This window comes from Balaenoptera borealis, assembly GCF_965194805.1.
Source record: "Balaenoptera borealis genome assembly, chromosome: 3".
In the NCBI taxonomy this organism is placed as follows: domain Eukaryota; kingdom Metazoa; phylum Chordata; class Mammalia; order Artiodactyla; family Balaenopteridae; genus Balaenoptera; species Balaenoptera borealis.
This window is the reverse complement of record NC_138866.1, coordinates 76,015,704-76,032,966: the sequence shown is the minus strand read 5'-3', so window position 1 is coordinate 76,032,966 and position 17,263 is coordinate 76,015,704.

The following is a 17,263-nucleotide window of genomic DNA, read 5'->3' as shown; positions in this document are numbered from 1 at the left end:
GACTAACAGGTCATCAGTGTTGGTCTTAATACTCCAGGTAGAAGCTGGGAAGTTTACTTTTTCTGTGGGGCAAATGGTGGGAGAGGACCATCAGCACACAGCCACTGAACCCTCTGTATCCCCATTTCTGCCTTTCTCTTTCTGCCCCTACCTTATAGTCATTCTAATACAAAAATATCCAATGATTTGACCCCTCAATTGCCAGGCTTATACCTCCCCAGAGGCATTAGATGGAGGAGAGAAACCTAAGTAATGTTTTCAGGTGGTGTGAAATTCTGTTCTCTCTCGTGTTTTCCAGGTAGACCACAGGAATTGCATAGATATTCAACTCCAAATTATACAAGAGTTATTCCATAAAGTAGCCCTTGGACTCGTGCCTTATGAAAGAAACTATAATTATAATGAAATATTTTAGAAAGATTTTGTACTGGACTTGCTCTGTTTGCCCAGTCAAATCCACTTTCTACCCTTCAGTCTGCTTTGTGCCCTGGAAGGCTGGACCTTGAAGGATTGCAAAAGCTTGGTTCCTTTGCCCTCTGAGTGCTTCCAGTTGGGTTCAGCCAATAGGAAGTATGAGTAGGACATCCCTTTTAGTTTCCCTTACCAATGCCAATACTTCCAAGAAAGTTTAATGAAGGGATAATTTACAATCACCATTTAAGTCTTCCATCTATTTCCTCAAAGGTCCTGACCCATGTGGATTTCAGGCAGACCTAGTTATCTTAACTATGGAGAATATTGTTAAAGTGAGAGGTGATCAGTTTATCATTCAGGATTTTTGCTTTCTCTCTCTTCCTTTTTTGCTGCCTGGTTCTTGGCTTCTTCATATCATGGCCACAAGGGGGTGAGCAAGGATAGGGACAGAGACAACACTCAAAAAACCACACAAGGAATTTTTATAAATGTTGGATTATACCAACAGAGGTTGACTCTGGGTTTTACAGGTAATCTTTCTTTTCTTTTTCAAAGAGTTATGTGTCTGATTTTTTGAAATATTTTTATAATTATAAATATATTATAAATATATAAATTATTAAAATATAAAGCTATTTTTAAAAATAAAAGAAGCTAAAATTGCTAAATATATATATATAATAGAATTTACTTTGAACTCTTAAAATTTGAATCAGCCAAAAAACAGTTGCCATTCTTATCTAGAGTTTTGAGGATCACTTAAAGTGGCATCTTTGGTGATGATTTTGATCTTTTTTCCCCATCTCAGTATTCTGCTTGTCAGCATCTCTCAGTGTCACGGTGCTTTTCAAACTATTCTTCACACTTTGGCTGTCATAGTAGGTTATAAGGTGTGACTACAAAGTAATGAGGATCATACCCTTAGCTGCTTTGCTTATATTTAAGTCAGTGGGTTTATTTTTTAAAATAGAGTAATACTACCTGAATGCTTGGGAAACTTTAGCTATGCTAATCCCCAAATACCCTGCTACTTACTTTAAGTGATTTTTGCCCTTTGAGTTTTCAAACCTCATTTACTTCAAGTAGATTAGCTAATCTTTTTCACTCAAGTAAACTGGAGCCAATTCTCTTGATATTTAAAAATGCCTATCATCCACTAGGACCCGAGGTTTGGCTTTCTCAAGTTCCCTATGTAAGCCTTCTGAAATGGACTTAGATGGAGTTCAAGAGGCATCTAACTTGCCTTAATGTCCTACAAAAATAAATTACAACGGAAAGATTTCACTTTTCTTGTTTTACCCTAAATTCTCATCCCTTCCACCAAATTCTGTGAAAAAATAAGTAAAATAAAGTAGGGAAGTGTGAAGATATGCTAAACAACGTATAAACATGAGGAGAAAACAATCATCTTTGATATTAAGCAAAGAGGCAAAAATTTAAACATCCCGTGATGTTCTAGCAAAAGTGTTTTGTCAATGCTAAAATATACATTCTGCTAGTTAGTGTATTTGAACAATAGTGAAAAAGAAGCCAAAGTGTTAGAATAAAGGTGTTATGTAACACTCACTGCCCTCTGTGCTTTTGGGTTCTTCAGGCCTGGTAGACCCACTTCCCACGGGCTTGTGGCTGCAGTGTAGGAATGTTCAATGCACCACAGGAACCGAGGCTAAGGGATTGGCTCCAAGACCAGTCACAGTACCTGAGAAGTAACGGTAGTTGAACTCTAGGGTCAAACAAGTCATCCCAAAGTCCTCCTTGTGCCTTCTCTGTGTTGTCTGCCTCACATGCCAGCCCTTACAAAGCAGTAGCCCTCTATTTACATCTGTGCATAATAAGCCTGAAAGTTGGATAGTCTTCATGCCTTGATTTGAGTCTAATTGCCTTTTTAAAAAATAATTGTGGTAAAATACAAATAATATAAAAGTTACCATCTTAACCATTTTTTAAAAATAAATTTATTTATTTATTTATTTTTGGCTGCGTTGGGTCTTCGTTGCGGTGCACAGGCTTCTCATTGCAGTGGCTTCTCTTGCTGCGGAGCACAGGCTCTAGGCGCGCGGGCTTCAGTAGTTGTGGCACGTGGGCTCAGTAGTTGTGGTTCGCGGGCTCTAAAGCACAGGCTCAGTACTTGTGGTGCACGGACTTAGTTGCTCCGCGGCATGTGGGATCTTCCTGGACCAGGATCAAACCCATGTCCCCTGCATTGGCAGGCAGATCCTTAACCACTGCACCACCGGGGAAGTCCATCTTAACCATTTTTTTTTTTTTTTTTTTTTTAGAAATTCACGTTCTTTTATTTATTTATTTATGACTGTGTTGAGTCTTCGTTTCTGTGTGAGGGCCCTCTCTAGTTGCGGCAAGTGGGGACCACTCCTCATCGCGGTGCGCGGGCCTTTCACCATCGCGGCCTCTCTTGTTGCGGAGCACAGGCTCCAGACGCGCAGGCTCAGCCAATTGTGGCTCACGGGCCCAGTTGCTCCGGGGCATGTGGGATCCTCCCAGACCAGGGCTCGAACCCGTGTCCCCTGCATTGGCAGGCAGATTCTCAACCACTGCGCCACCAGGGAAGCCCCATCTTAACCATTTTTAAGTGTACAGTTCAGTAGTGTTAAGTGTATTATTTACATTGTTGTGCAACCAATCTCCAGAACTTTTTGAACATGCAAAACTGAAACTCTATACCCATCAAATAATTCCCCATTTCCTCCAGGCCCAAGCCTCTGGGAACCACCATTCTACCTTCAGTTTCTATGAATTTGACTACTCTAGATAGCTCACGTAAGTGAAATCATTCAGTATGTGTCTTTTGTGACTGGCTTATTTTACGTAGTATAATGTCCTCAAGGTTCATCCTTATTGTAGTATGTCATAATTTTCTTCCTTTTTAAGACTGAATAATATTCCATTGTATTTATATACTACATTTCTTTTTAATCCAACTGTTGATGGACTTTGGATTGCTTCCACCTTTTGGCTATTGTGAATAGTGGTGCCATGAACATGGGTGTACAAATATGTATTCAAGTCCCTGCTTTCACTTCTTCTGAGTACATACCCAGAAGTAGGATTGCTGGATTATATGGTAATTATACGTTTAATTTTTTGAATAAGCACAATACTGTTTTCCCTAGCAGCTGCATCATTTTACATTCCCATCAACAATGCACAAAAGTTCCAGTTTCTCTGCATCCTCCACAACACTTATTTTCTGTTTTGTTGTTGTTGTTTTAAATAGCCATCCTAGTGGATGAAAAGCAGTATCTCACCGTGGTTTTGATTTGACGAGTGCTATGGTCTGAATGTTAATGTCACCTCAAAATTCATATGTTGAAATCCTAACTCCCAAAGGTGATGGTATTAGGAGGTGGGGCCTTTGGGAGGTGATTTGGCCATGAAGATAGAGCCATCATGAATGGGATTAGTGTACTTATAACAGACACCCCACAGAGATCTCTAACCCTCCCCCCCATGTGAAGACTCAGTGAGAAGATGGCCAATCTATGAACCAGGAAGCAGGACTGCCTCAGAGCAAGACCATGCTGTTGCCTTGATCTTGGACTAACCAGTCTCCAGAACTGTGAGAAATAAATTTCTGTTGTTTATACGCTACCCAGTCTGTACAACTTTGTTATAGTGGGACTAAGTCAAGTAGTGATGTTGAGTATCTTTTCAAATGCTTATTAGCCATCTGCATATCTTCTTTGGAGAAAAGTTTTTTCAAATCCCTGGCCCATTTTTCAAGAGACTTGTTCTTTTGTTGCTGAGTTGTAGGATTTCTTCATATAACTGGATGTTAACTCCTTATCAGATATATGATTTACAAATATTTTCTCCCATTCCATGAGTTGCCTTTTCATTCTGTTGATAGTGTCCTTTGATGTATTACAAAAGATTTTAATTTAGATGTGGTCCAATTTGTTTATTTTTACTTTCATTTGGTGTTATCTCTAAGAAACTGTTGCCTAATCCAATGTCATGAAGCTTCTCCCTTGTGTTTTCTTCTAAGAGTTGTATAGTTTTATTACTGTCTTTTTTGACCATCTTCCACATTCTTTGGACGATTTCTCTGCTTCTTGTAAAATCTAAACTACTCATTTTTGATGGGTAGAGCTGTTGATTAAGGATTTTTTTTTTTTAAACTCAATTGTATTACTTTTGGAGAAGTCCTCCCTATTAGAACGCAGAATATTTCCTAGGTACAGTCTTCTAAAACTGACAGTGCTTCTCAATTTTCCCATGCATACATATCACCTGAGGATTTGTAAAATGCACATTCTGATTAGCAAGTCCTGGGTAGGGCCTAAGTTGCTGTCCTATGGACTACACTTTGAGTAGGAAGGTGTGGGGGAGAGCTGTGATCATCAAGTATGGCCCTCTGTTCATGGGTTGTCTCTGACAATCTTCCAATTCAGATGCTGAAGTACAAGTTCTTTCTTTAATTCTTATCATGTGACAAGCAGTTCCGTAGAATTTCATATAGCATTAATTGCTATATTTTGTGAGTTATTAAGAGCCATTAAAATGTGGCTCCGTGAGCAACATTAGCAGAGTATTAGACTTTACAAGAGAACCTTTCATGATTTTAGGGGACCCTAGGCACTCTTGCCTTTGTAGACCCCTTCCTCCATAAAAAATTTTTAAATTCTATTTTATGACTGCATTGGTGTAAAGACAGATATAATCCAGGAAGATTCATTATTGTGGATTCATTATTGTTTTATTTATTTTCTTCTATTTTAAAAGATATTAAGACCTTTGTGGGCTCTTAAGAGTATCCTGGGCCCTAGGCACTGTGTCTACTGTGTCTAATACATGAGTTGGCCTTGGTTTACCATAGATTCTAAATGAGAATTCCATGAGGAAGACTGGCAGCCATACAATACTTGGCAGATTGTTGAGCTCCCACAATTAATGAGCAGAGGCAGATAGTTGGAATTCCTACAATTTTCAGACGGGATGCTGTCTGAAACACATTAGCAGTGCTGTGTGTTCGTCATAATTTTCAATTGTCGCTCATCCTACTTTTGCTTATAATAAATTACTGTTAGTATACCTTATCTGTTAGTTTGTGTGGGAATTAACCCTAGAAATTTTAATGATACAAATCGATATACTTTTGCCTATAATTTTCCAAAAATCAGACTTTAAGATAAGATACATGTTATTATAGTTCAAATGTCATTCAGTCCCTTTTTGCTAAACAGGTGTATAGTTTCCCATGGTATAATTTTCGGTTGTCAGAGCTTGTCCAAAAGTTCATATTCTTCTCTTATAAAATAAATACAAGTGACAAAATGGTTTTTCTTGTACTTTGTTCTACATCTGAAGAATCAACTTGAATGTTGAAAATGTCATCAATGATGGTAGGAGTCTAGAGAGAACCAGATGCTAAAAAGGTGGTGGCAAAATATCTTCAATAGGTTGGTTAAAAGTGACAAAAAGAGATCACAATAATTTCAGGAAAGAAGATCCATGATAGAAGGACAAAAGTCTGGACGCATCAGGGGAGATAGAGGAGAATGCTGGCCTCTCACTCTGGCCCTAGGAAAAGGATATTGGAGAAGGTACTGTCTCTTGGACACAGCTAACCTTTACCATAAATTGTAATTGAACTGCAGATTTTCTATGCTAGTATATGCTAATATAGAGTGTTGTTTCCATCTGTGATTAGTGTATTAAAGTTTCTTTCACCCTGGCCAGCCCATCTGAATGGTCATATTAGTAACTAACATTTGTCTTGCTTATCTCCTAAAATTTGGACCTTATATCCAAGAGTACCTACAGCAAGGAAGTCCTAGGAAAATGTCTCTTCCCAACACTGACCTAACTTACTATCTTAGCTTCTACCTGTATTTGACTTTCATTGAATCCAGACCATTAAAAGTTAACATTGGTGGCAACTGTACCACTGGTTAGTGACGCATTCGCTGTTTTTCTCTTGGGCTCCAGATCAAGTTCTGGTCTGTGGGAAAGGATGGTGAAAAGGAAAGGTATATCTCAAAGAAGGAATGTTAGAACCAGAGTTCTTGGGCAGTGAGGACACAAATGTTCTTTTTCTTTTGAGCTTCAAAGGAACAAATGAATCATAGGAACTTGATGTACAGTATATTTCTCATTTAGAAGAGACATATTAACAACTACCAGGTTTTTAGAAGGTTCTGAACAACTCACAGAGAAAGTAAACAACATGTTAAACTTTAAATCTGGCTACTACATCTAATATATCATGCTAATGACATTAACATAAAATGGAGCACTTAGAATGCTTTAACAAATGGAAGATCACATTCCTTTTCCTGTCATATGGGCCTCTATATTTAAATACCCCCAATACAAACTACTATATATAAAATAGATAACCAACAAGGACCTACTGTATAGCACAGGTAACTATACTCATTATTTTATAATAACCTACATGGGAAAAGAATCTGAAAAATTATATGTATATATATGTGTGTATATATATGTATATGTATATATTTAACTGAATCACTTTGCTGTACACCTAAAACTAACACAACATTGTAAATCAACTATACTTCAATAAATAAATACCCATATATAGAATTACTAAAGTTTATTTTTTAAAAAACCAATATGAATCAATGAATGTAATGAGTCCTATAATTCTAAGTGCAACGCTATAGAAAATAGTCTGACAGATGATGACCTGACCGTGGAACAAACACAGTCTCAGAGAGGCATCCTGTGAACTTTCAGAAAATAGCAATCAGGGAGTGACTTTCTTGACCAAAGGTTTTGTTTTGGCTGATTTGATTTGACTAAGAAGTTCTGATAAGGGGGTCAGAACTAGGACCAATGTAGGAAGCTCTAGAGAAATCGATTTCACTTCATTATAGGGAAAAATTTTCTAAGTCAGACAGAACAGGCTGTTCCCAGGAAGAACCAGCTATCTAGCAGAAATAAGCCACTTAGCCACTTGGTGGAGATGCCGTAAAGGAGAATTCAAGTAACATGGCTGTACACGATGGCTTTAATCTTGGGATTTTGTGATTCTTTATTTGGAGTCTGAACAGTTGTTGTTTTAAACTGCTTGAGATTTTATTAATAGTGGTTACAGGAGATATCTTTCACATACCAAGTGAAAAAGACTCAACACATACAAAACAGAGTGCTAGTTATTATCACTAATAAACAATCAGGAAAAAAGAAAACAGGAAAAAAGAAGAATGAGATGACAATCAGTTCCATTATGATATGTCATAACATAGACATTGCCAATTAACAATTATTATCTGAATTTAGACAGGATGATGGTTTGGAATTCATGAGTTTAGCCATTCCCAAGCTACTGTGAGGCCCATTTAGCCATTCCCAAACTACTGTGAGGCCCTAAGTAAATTTACAAACTTAAGAATTATCATTCCTAAAAAAATCTTCCCACTGTTTACAGACATCAGTGATTTTCAAACTTCTATGTGTGTCAGAATCACTTGGGAAGCTTATTAAACAACAGATGCCTAGTCCCTACCCACGGAGATTCTGACTCAGTGGGTCTGGGATGGTACCCTGGGTATTTTCATGTTTACAATCTCCCCAGGTGATTCTGATGCACCTCAAGTTTGAGAGCTGCTGACCTATCTCAGGAGAACGCATTTGCGTTAAATAAGTAGTCTAGTACAGCTCTTAGACAACAAAGTATAATATAAATGCTGAGCTTTATTCTTTTAAGCAGAATACTTCCTATGCAGCTATTAATTATTAGCAAGTTTCCAGAAGCAGAAATTATTATGTCCATATATCAGGATACTAATTTCTCTCCAGCTCCAACTCAACACTTACAACACCATAGAGGTGCCTCCCTGGTGGCGCAGTGGTTAAGAATCCGCCTGCCAATGTAGGGGACATGGGTTCGAGCCCTAGTCCGGGAAGATCCCACATGCCGTGGAGCAACTAAGCCCATGCACCACAACTACTGTGCCTGTGCTCTAGAGCCCGTGAACCACAACTACTGAGCCCATGCGCCACAACTACTGAAGCCCACGTGCCTAGAGCCCGTGCTCTGCAACAAGAGAAGCCAACGCAATGAGGAGCCCGCGCACCACAACGAAGAGTAGCCCCCGCTCGCCACAACTAGAGAAAGACTGCACGCAGCAAAGAAGACCCAATGCAGCCAAAAATAAAAATAAGTTAAAAACAAACAAAAAAACACTGTAGGTGTTAAAAATGCACACACAGGCTTTAGAGTCAAAGTAGGGATTGAGTATTGGCTGTCAATTATGAACAGTGAGACCTTGGTAGAGTGGCTTCACTTTGCTGAGTCTCAATTTCTTCATGTGGAAAAAACAGGGATTAGACTACTTGTCTCACAGAGTTGTTATGAGGATTAAATGAGATAATGGAAGTGAGATGTTTATCACAGCTACTCAATAAATGGAAGTACTGTTATTATTATGGTGACTAATCCTAGATGATTTCAGTGTGACCTTGCTGTGATTAATGCAGGATAAGAAATAGAATCAATTTAATGAGCTTTCTGTGACCATATATTTGTTCCAGGGAAGGGTGAAACATACATGTGTTTCCATTATACACAGTACAATCAAATGTTTTATCTATATTAAAGTAATTTTATCAGATCCCTTCCGTTCTTCATTTGTTTATATCACTTAGAAATAAACTCCCCTATAGTCACATAAGGAGATCATTTTACAGAAAGAAATTAATATCCTAAAATGGCCACCTGTGTGATATTGTAGGCCACACAGCAGACACAAGCTATGGAAATCCAAGATTTGGAAGACTAATTTTATATCCCAGACCAAAGTTCTCCCTCAAAACCAGAATGTTTTTTTTTTTAATTAAGCATTTAATTTCTTTTTTAAGTTGAAGTATAGTTGACTTACAATATTATATTAGTTTCAAGTGTACAACATAGTGATTCAATATTTTTATAGATTCAGAATGCTTTTCTAAAACAAAAAATAAATGAATCTTACAGTGGTGAGAGGCTTATGCCCTAATTCTAGACAGAAAACTGATAACAGTGATCAGCAAACAGCATTACTCGTTGTTCTTTCAGCTGGAGTATTCTGACCCATTACATTAAAATGAATATGAACAATTTTCAGACAAACAGTCTTCAGCAACTAGATTTCCAATAGAGCAGTTCAATTCCCCTATCCCACACTTAACCAACTCTGGTTCTCAAGGGTCCCCAATCTTTTTCTAAAAGAACACCTTTTCATTTCCAGACACTATGATTTTGCATGGGTAGGAGTGGGCATGAGGTGAGGCCAGAAAAGGCCCAGGAGCTAACAGTGAAGTCCCTGAACATAGGTAGATAGTGCTGACAATAGAATTACTGAGCTCCCTGCTCCCATCCCTGTGTGGGAACTGGTCAGAGGAGAAACAGATAGGGTGTGACCAACAACATTTGTGCCTGATCTACTAGTAGAAATACAGATGAGCTGCTGGAGGTCCCCTGGGTTTTATCGTAATTATCAGCACACATCTATCAAACAATGAAACTGTAAAGGGTACTGTGCTGGGTACCTTATTGAGCAAGCACTTTACATTAATTCTGCAACAAAATATACAGTCTTACAATTAATGATCCATGTGTTAGGCAGCAAATCCCAATGGCAGTAACAGAGGAGGGTTTGCAGATGTGTTCATGACAACATGGCAGGGTCCTGTTACAGGAATTCTATTACTGAATGAATTGTCCCCGATAGAAAAACAGGTGCGAGTTGGCGGCTACAGCCAAGAAGAATGGATGACTGATAAGTACAGACACCTGGATCTTATCTGAATATTCTGGTTCAGTAAAAACACCCAGTAGCCCTTTGTTCCTTTGTTTACTCATTTAGTCAACAGATTTGTATTGAACACTTCTTATTTAGGATGCATGGAGCTGGTTGCTGAGGATGCAATGGTGAGTTAAACAGACTGATACTACCTAAGAGCTACTGACAAGAAAATAAATAAAATGCAGTATTGCCAATCATATCAATATTTATGTACCATGGTAGGAGCAGTGCAGAATACCCTCAGAGCAGACAGAGGATCACCTGACATAAACAAAAACTGGGGGAATTCCCTAGTGGTCCAGTGGTTAGGGCTCCATGCTTTCACTGCTGAGGGCCTGGGTTCAATCCCTGGTCGGGGAACTAAGATCCCCCAAGCCACAAAGCGCAGCCAACAACAACAACAAAAAAATGTGAAGAGTAAGCTAAGAAGCAAAGATTCAAGGAAGGGTTATTTTCAGAGGAGGTGGAGAGGGTGGTTGGAGGGAAAAAACAGAGGGGGAGGGAGGAGTGTTCTTGGCTGAAGGAACAGCGAGTTTGAAAGCTTGGAATTGAAATTGCAGGGTGTGTCAGATGAACTAGCTGAAGAAAACCCTGGCCCCCAGTGGGGGTATGATGTCAAGATGAGATGAGGCTGGAGATGAAAGCAAAGCCAAGAACATGAGGGACCTAGTAAGCCAAAGTATTTTATCCTGAGGCAATGGACAACTATGAAGTATTTCAAATCTTGATCTTCTTGCATGTTAGAAAGATCCCTCTAGCTATTTGCTACAAAAGATAAGGGAGAAGATTTAGTAATTTCCTTCATCTCCTCCCTCAAAGACAACCTGCCAAATAGGTTCATAAAGTTTTACCTTAGTATTTTCAAATCTACTAAAACCATGTGAAGGTGCCAGGAAGGTCCAGTGAGGTCAGTTGCAGCATTGAGTTGAAGTGATTAAATATGAGCAGATTCTGAGCCAGACTGAAGGGGGTTAGGCATTTTTGTTTCCACTGTAGCTGTTGATGCTTTCACCCCTTACCTTTCTCAAGCCGATCTATCCCAATCAACTGTAAAATATGAAGAACACAGAAGTTTGGTTGACATCACTAATAAAACTATTCCAATTAGGACATAAAGAATATTTATCCACAGTAAGTTGATAAAGGTTTCATCTGAACAAATTTGGTATTTGATATGTACTGCTTGAAATTGCCAATTTGAGTACAGAGACCATGTTTCCCAGATTCCTTCAAACTAAAGTAATCGGACCCTATGGGGCCTTCCTGGGAAAGATGCTTACATGTCCTCTGCCTGCCTCTTGTTAGTAGAAAAACTTCAGCCTCCTAGGTCTTCCCTGAGTTCCAAAGAGCAAATTTAATCAGAGAAGTGAGAAAATGCAGAAACAAAGGAAAACAGTCAAATAAGGCAAAATAATATTTAAGCCATTAAACAAAGTCAAGGACCTTTAGTTCCTCCTCAAGGGCTATGGATAATATCCTGAGCATATCCTTAAGCTAATATTTTGCGAATACTGAAACCCCCACGAGGTGGAAAAAGTTAACTGCATGCTGACCACAAGCACGTAGACCCCAGACCGGTTGGAACTAGAAGGTTGATAATGTTGACTCCCGTCTACCTCACCACCAACCAATCAGAAGAATGTCCACAAGCTGGTCGCACATCCTGCAACCCTCTCCCTCACCCTGTCTCTAAAAACCTTTCCCTGAAAGCCATCAGGGAGTTCGGGCCTTTTGAGCACAAGCTGCCAGTACTCCTTGCTTGGCCTCGTGATAAAATGCTGCACTTTCCTTCACCATGATCTGGTGTCAGTAAATTGGCTGTACTGCACATGGGTGAGCAGACCCAAGTTTGACTCGATAACAAAATGATAATTGCAGTCCTTGAAGAGTAAATGATAGATTCCTGGGCTTTTCATGGTGCTCTGTGGTACTCCCGACTTAGGCTACTATCCTTTACTTTTCTGAAAGAGCAGGTCACATGGAAAACCTAAGACAGAGGTTGGCAGAAGGTTGCCTACTGCAACATGAGAGTGATCTAGGCTTAATTTTCATTCTGCTATCTTAGGGATAGATACACATTAACAACTCATTTCTTATGTGAAAATCTTAGGTAGAAACAAACAAACAAAAACAACAAAGCACAAAATGATTGCAAGCTTCTTTTAGAGAGGCTTCTGATATCATTCCATTTCATTTTTTCTTTGTACTTAGCTCTAATACTCAAATTAAGAAATCCTAATTTGTAGTATTTTCTAATTTTTGTGGTATAAATACTCTCACCATGACCAATGACAATTATTATGTCATGCCACTGAAGGGAAGGTGGAGTTGGGATGTGCACAACTGGCTATTCCAGAAGTGGGTGCAAGCTGGTTGCAGCATACCATTGCATGTGATCACAGTTGAGCCATACCAACCAACTCAAGACAGTCGATTCACCCCCACTTACGATCCAGTCATGGTTAGAGTAGATATGATCTGTTCCTGCTGTGCCCTGCCCAGATTCCTGACTCCCGAAATTGTGAGCGTAATAAAATAGTTTTGTTTTAAGCCACTAAGTGTTTTTTTTTTAAACAGCTTTATTTGAGATCTAATTCACATACCATATAAATTCACCCATTTAAAGTGTACAATTCAGTGGCTTTTAGCATATTCATAGAGTTGTGTGTCCATCAGCATAATCAATTTTAGAACATTTTCATTACCACTCACCCCAATCCTTCCCCAAACCCCTTCCCTAGGCAACCAATAATCTATTTTCTGTCTCTATTGATTTGCCTGTTCTGGACATTTCATACAAATGGGATCATACAATGTGGCCTTTCGTGACTGGCTTAATTTACTTAGCATAATATTTTCAAGGTTCATCGATGTTGTAGCAAATATCAGTGTGTCATTTCTTTTTTATTATCAAATAATATTCCCTTGTATGGATATACCACATTTTATTTATTCATTCATTAGTTGATGAGCATTTGGATTGTTTACACTTTATCTTAGTCCATCCAGGCTGTTATAACTCGTAAATTAGGAGACTTATTTTCGTTTTGTGACCCTTACTATACAGTGTCCTAGTTAGAAACAGAATGAATGATAAAAGGACTTTCCATATTACTCTTTACAGATTTTCTGCTTTATGGCTATATTTGAATAATGAATATGTTTCACATACACAAGGAATGTACAATGAGACAAATTATCTAAATTAAACTGTGGTAAAAACAAAGTACTTTAGATATAATAGCAACATAATTGTTCCTTTTCTCTGCCTTAACTTAAGGCAACAGGCTTATTAGAGTTATTTTAGCATCAATTTTCTTAAATAGTTTTGCTTATATTTATTAGGGTATTGGTAGATTATAATTTAGCCACAGATTAGACCTGATCTTGCCAATTTTGATGCAAAGGAGGTTTTGATATCTACTACAACCTCCATAGTTAAGGAAAAATATAAGCAGGAACACCTTTGATTTCTTGCTATATTTAGCACAATAAATTTTAAATGGAAATTTTCTTGCTCCACCTATAACTGAAAAGGCATAGCACCATGGGAATGATGTTGTGTAGTGCTGCAGTAGCAGAGAGACATGGTTAAAAGTATACATAACTGGCATGAACACACAGATATATTTTAGATCTTATAGAGAAATGACTGCTATTAAGAACAACTGAAACAGCAGAAACTGATCAAAACATCTGTAATTAATATGTATCATAAAAATATTAGACACATATTTTGGGAGAATAAACCATTCTTTGAAGAATCACAAAATTCACATATGTCAGGGATGATAGTAATACCTAATTAAATGCCATATTCAAATGTCAAATTTTGCTTAGACTGCCCCACCTCCACCCCTTTTCCCCACCTCTTTTCTCTTACTATTTTAGGAGAGGAAAATAGCTCTATGGTTAAGAGCACAGACTCTAGAGTCTAGTTGCCTGCTTTGCTACTTATGAGCTGCGTAGTCTTGGGCAAGTCAGTTAAATTCTCTGTACCTCCATTTCCTGATAAGGACAATTATAGAACCTACCATATGGTGGCTGTGAGGACAAAATGAGTTAATATCAATACATGTAAAGTGCTCAGATCACTGCTTGGCACACAGTTAGTATTCAGTAAGCGTTAGATATCATCAGCTCCAGAAACTTTTTCTGCTGAGGGCCTTCAATTAAAACAAGGGTTTCTAAAAAGGGTGAAATATTTGTGTTCTTAGCATTATCACTTCTGATCTTCAATAAGATATACATATGCACAATTCAACAAGAAGTCAAATGATTAGAAAAATGTTTATTAAGGTGAAGCTGCAAGGGACTTCCCTAGTGGCACAGTGGTTAAGAATCTACCTGCTAATGCAGGGCACACAGGTTTGAGCCCTGGTCCGGGAAGATCCCACATGCCGTGGAGCAACTAAGCACGTGCACCACAACTACTGAGGCTGCACTCTAGAGCCCATGAACCACAACTACTGAGCCCTTGTGCCACAACTACTGAAGCTTGTGCACCTAGAGCCTGTGCTCTGCAACAAGAGAAGCCACCGCAGTGAGAAGCCCGCGCACCAAAACAAAGAGTAGCCCCCGCTCACCGCAACTAGAGAAAGCCCACGCACAGCAACGGAGACCAAATGCAGTCCGTAAAAGGGCTGAAGGGATCACAAACCGAATCAAGTGACTCAGCAAATCCTGTTAGAAGGCAATGCATTTATTGAGTACTCTTCCAAATAAAGTGTTGTAATATTTCTATAAATACAGAAACTTAAAACTTAAAACTAATCAACTATCTGTTGTGTATTTATTGAGATCTTTAATATCTTAATATACAAAAAATGGGAAGATCAGGCTACAGTGAAGGAGCTAAGCTTATTACGGATTAAGGATTTAGCTCATTTTCTGACACAGCATTCAGAAATATTAAAAAAAAAAGTCTCAGTTGATATAAAAGTGTTTAAATCTGCCTTTCCAAACCAAATTTGACATAGCTTTATCAAGATACTCTTTCTCTGTGGAGCCAAAGCAGAAGTTGTATAGCATGCTGAGGACTAATTGTCATGGACCAGAGTTAATTATTATTTTGGGTATTGAGCTAAAGTCAGACCCATTTCTCCTAATCCACATAAATGAAAACTACTTCACCTGATAATCTCTCTGAGCCTGTTTTTAAGTGTTTAAAACTCAGGGTCCCCTGATCCTAATCCAGTACTCTTTCCCCTCTGTCACACTACTTGTGACTCTGCATGTGCTAAGGAACAGCTTCCTTCTGAATCCTTAAAAGGAAAAACTCAAATTCCCCAGAACATAAGCAACTTTGGAATGAAAAGTTCAGCAATTTCATTTGAGATAGTTCAGGGAATGTATTTATTTCAGGCTAACCACACCCCTACAGAGGGAGTGCTTTTGGCATATGGCTTCATCTTGTGCATTAGGAATGCAATCTGCAGTCATTGCATAACCACTGTACAATGCCAGTTTCATGAGGCAATGGTATTTTAGCTAAAATAGTTATCTCAGGGAGGAGGTGAGTTGTTGGTATACTTAAAGGCTATGATTTTACCTAACTTATACATAATTTTCTATAAAAGATAATGGCATGACAAACCCAAAGGAGAGCTACAGTTTTGCTCTTACAAACCATTTATAATTAAAATGGGACTATTCTCTGAAGAGCCAAAAGTAGCCATTTAGAAAGAATGTTCATACAACAATTCAGGAAAGAAAAAGTGAAAAACAGATACTTAGAATTTACCAAGCAGCCATTTACTCAGATGATAAAGGACACAAGGACTGAGGGCATGTGGAGCCTAGCAGACTTACAATCTAAATGAATATGAACAAGGATGTTCATGACATGTGGGAAAAAACAATTAAAAAGTAAAATATCAAAAAGGAAGGTGAAAAGAATCTTTATTTTTAGCAAAACTTTGAATTATATTAGTTTCTTTAAGGGCGCATTCTCCTCAGCTTCCAAAGGTATTAATGGTTAAATGAGACAATTATTGTTAACTATAGGCACTATGTTGTACAGCAGACCTCTAGAACTTATTAATCTTGAATAACTGTAACTTTACACTCATTGAACAACTATTCTCCATTTCCCCCCTCCCCCCATCCCCTGGTAACCATCATTATTTTCTTCTTAAGTTTGGTTATTTTAAATACCTCATAGAAGTGGCATCATGTAGTATTTGTCTTTCTGAGAATGAGTTATTTCACCTAGCATGTCTTCAGGTCCAACGATGTTGTTGCAAATGGTAGGATTTTCTTCTTTTTTAAGGCTGAGTAATATTCCATTGTATGTATACAGCAAATTCATTTGTCTGTCAGTGCACATTTGGGTTGTTTCCTTATCTTGGCTATTGTGAATAATGCTGTACTGTGCACTTCAAATTTTTTTTAAATTAATTATTTATTTTTGGTTGTGTTGGGTCTTTGTTGCTGCACACGGGCTTTCTCTAGTTGTGGCGAGCGGGGGCTACACTTTGCTGCGGTGCGCTGGCTTCTCATTGTGGTGGCTTCTCTGGTTGCAGAGCACAGGCTCTAGGCACGCGGGCTTCAGTAGTTGCGGCATGCTGGCTCAGTAGTTGTGGCTCGTGGGCTCTAGAGCTCAGGTTCAGCAGTTGTGGCGCATGGGCTTAGTTGCTCTGCAGCATGTGGGATCTTCCCAGACCAGGGCTCGAACCTGTGTCCCCTGTATTAGCAGGCAGATTCTTAACCACTGCGCCACCAGGGAAGCCTCGTGCACTTAAAATTTTGATAAAAGGATAGTCCTCATGGTAAGTTTTCTTGCCACACACACACACACACACACACACACACAAAGGACACAAGGAAATTTTTGGAGGCGATGGATGCTTTTTTTTTTAAGATTTTTTTTTTTGATGTGGATGATTTTTAAAGTCTTTATTGAGTTTGTTACAATATTGCTTCTGTTTTATGTTTTTTGGTTTTTTGGCCCCGAGGCATGTGGGATCTTAGCTCCCTGACCAGTGATCAAACCTGCATCCCCTGCATTGGAAGGCGAAGTCTTAACCACTGGACTGCCAGGGAAATCCCATGGATGCTTATTTTTTGATTGT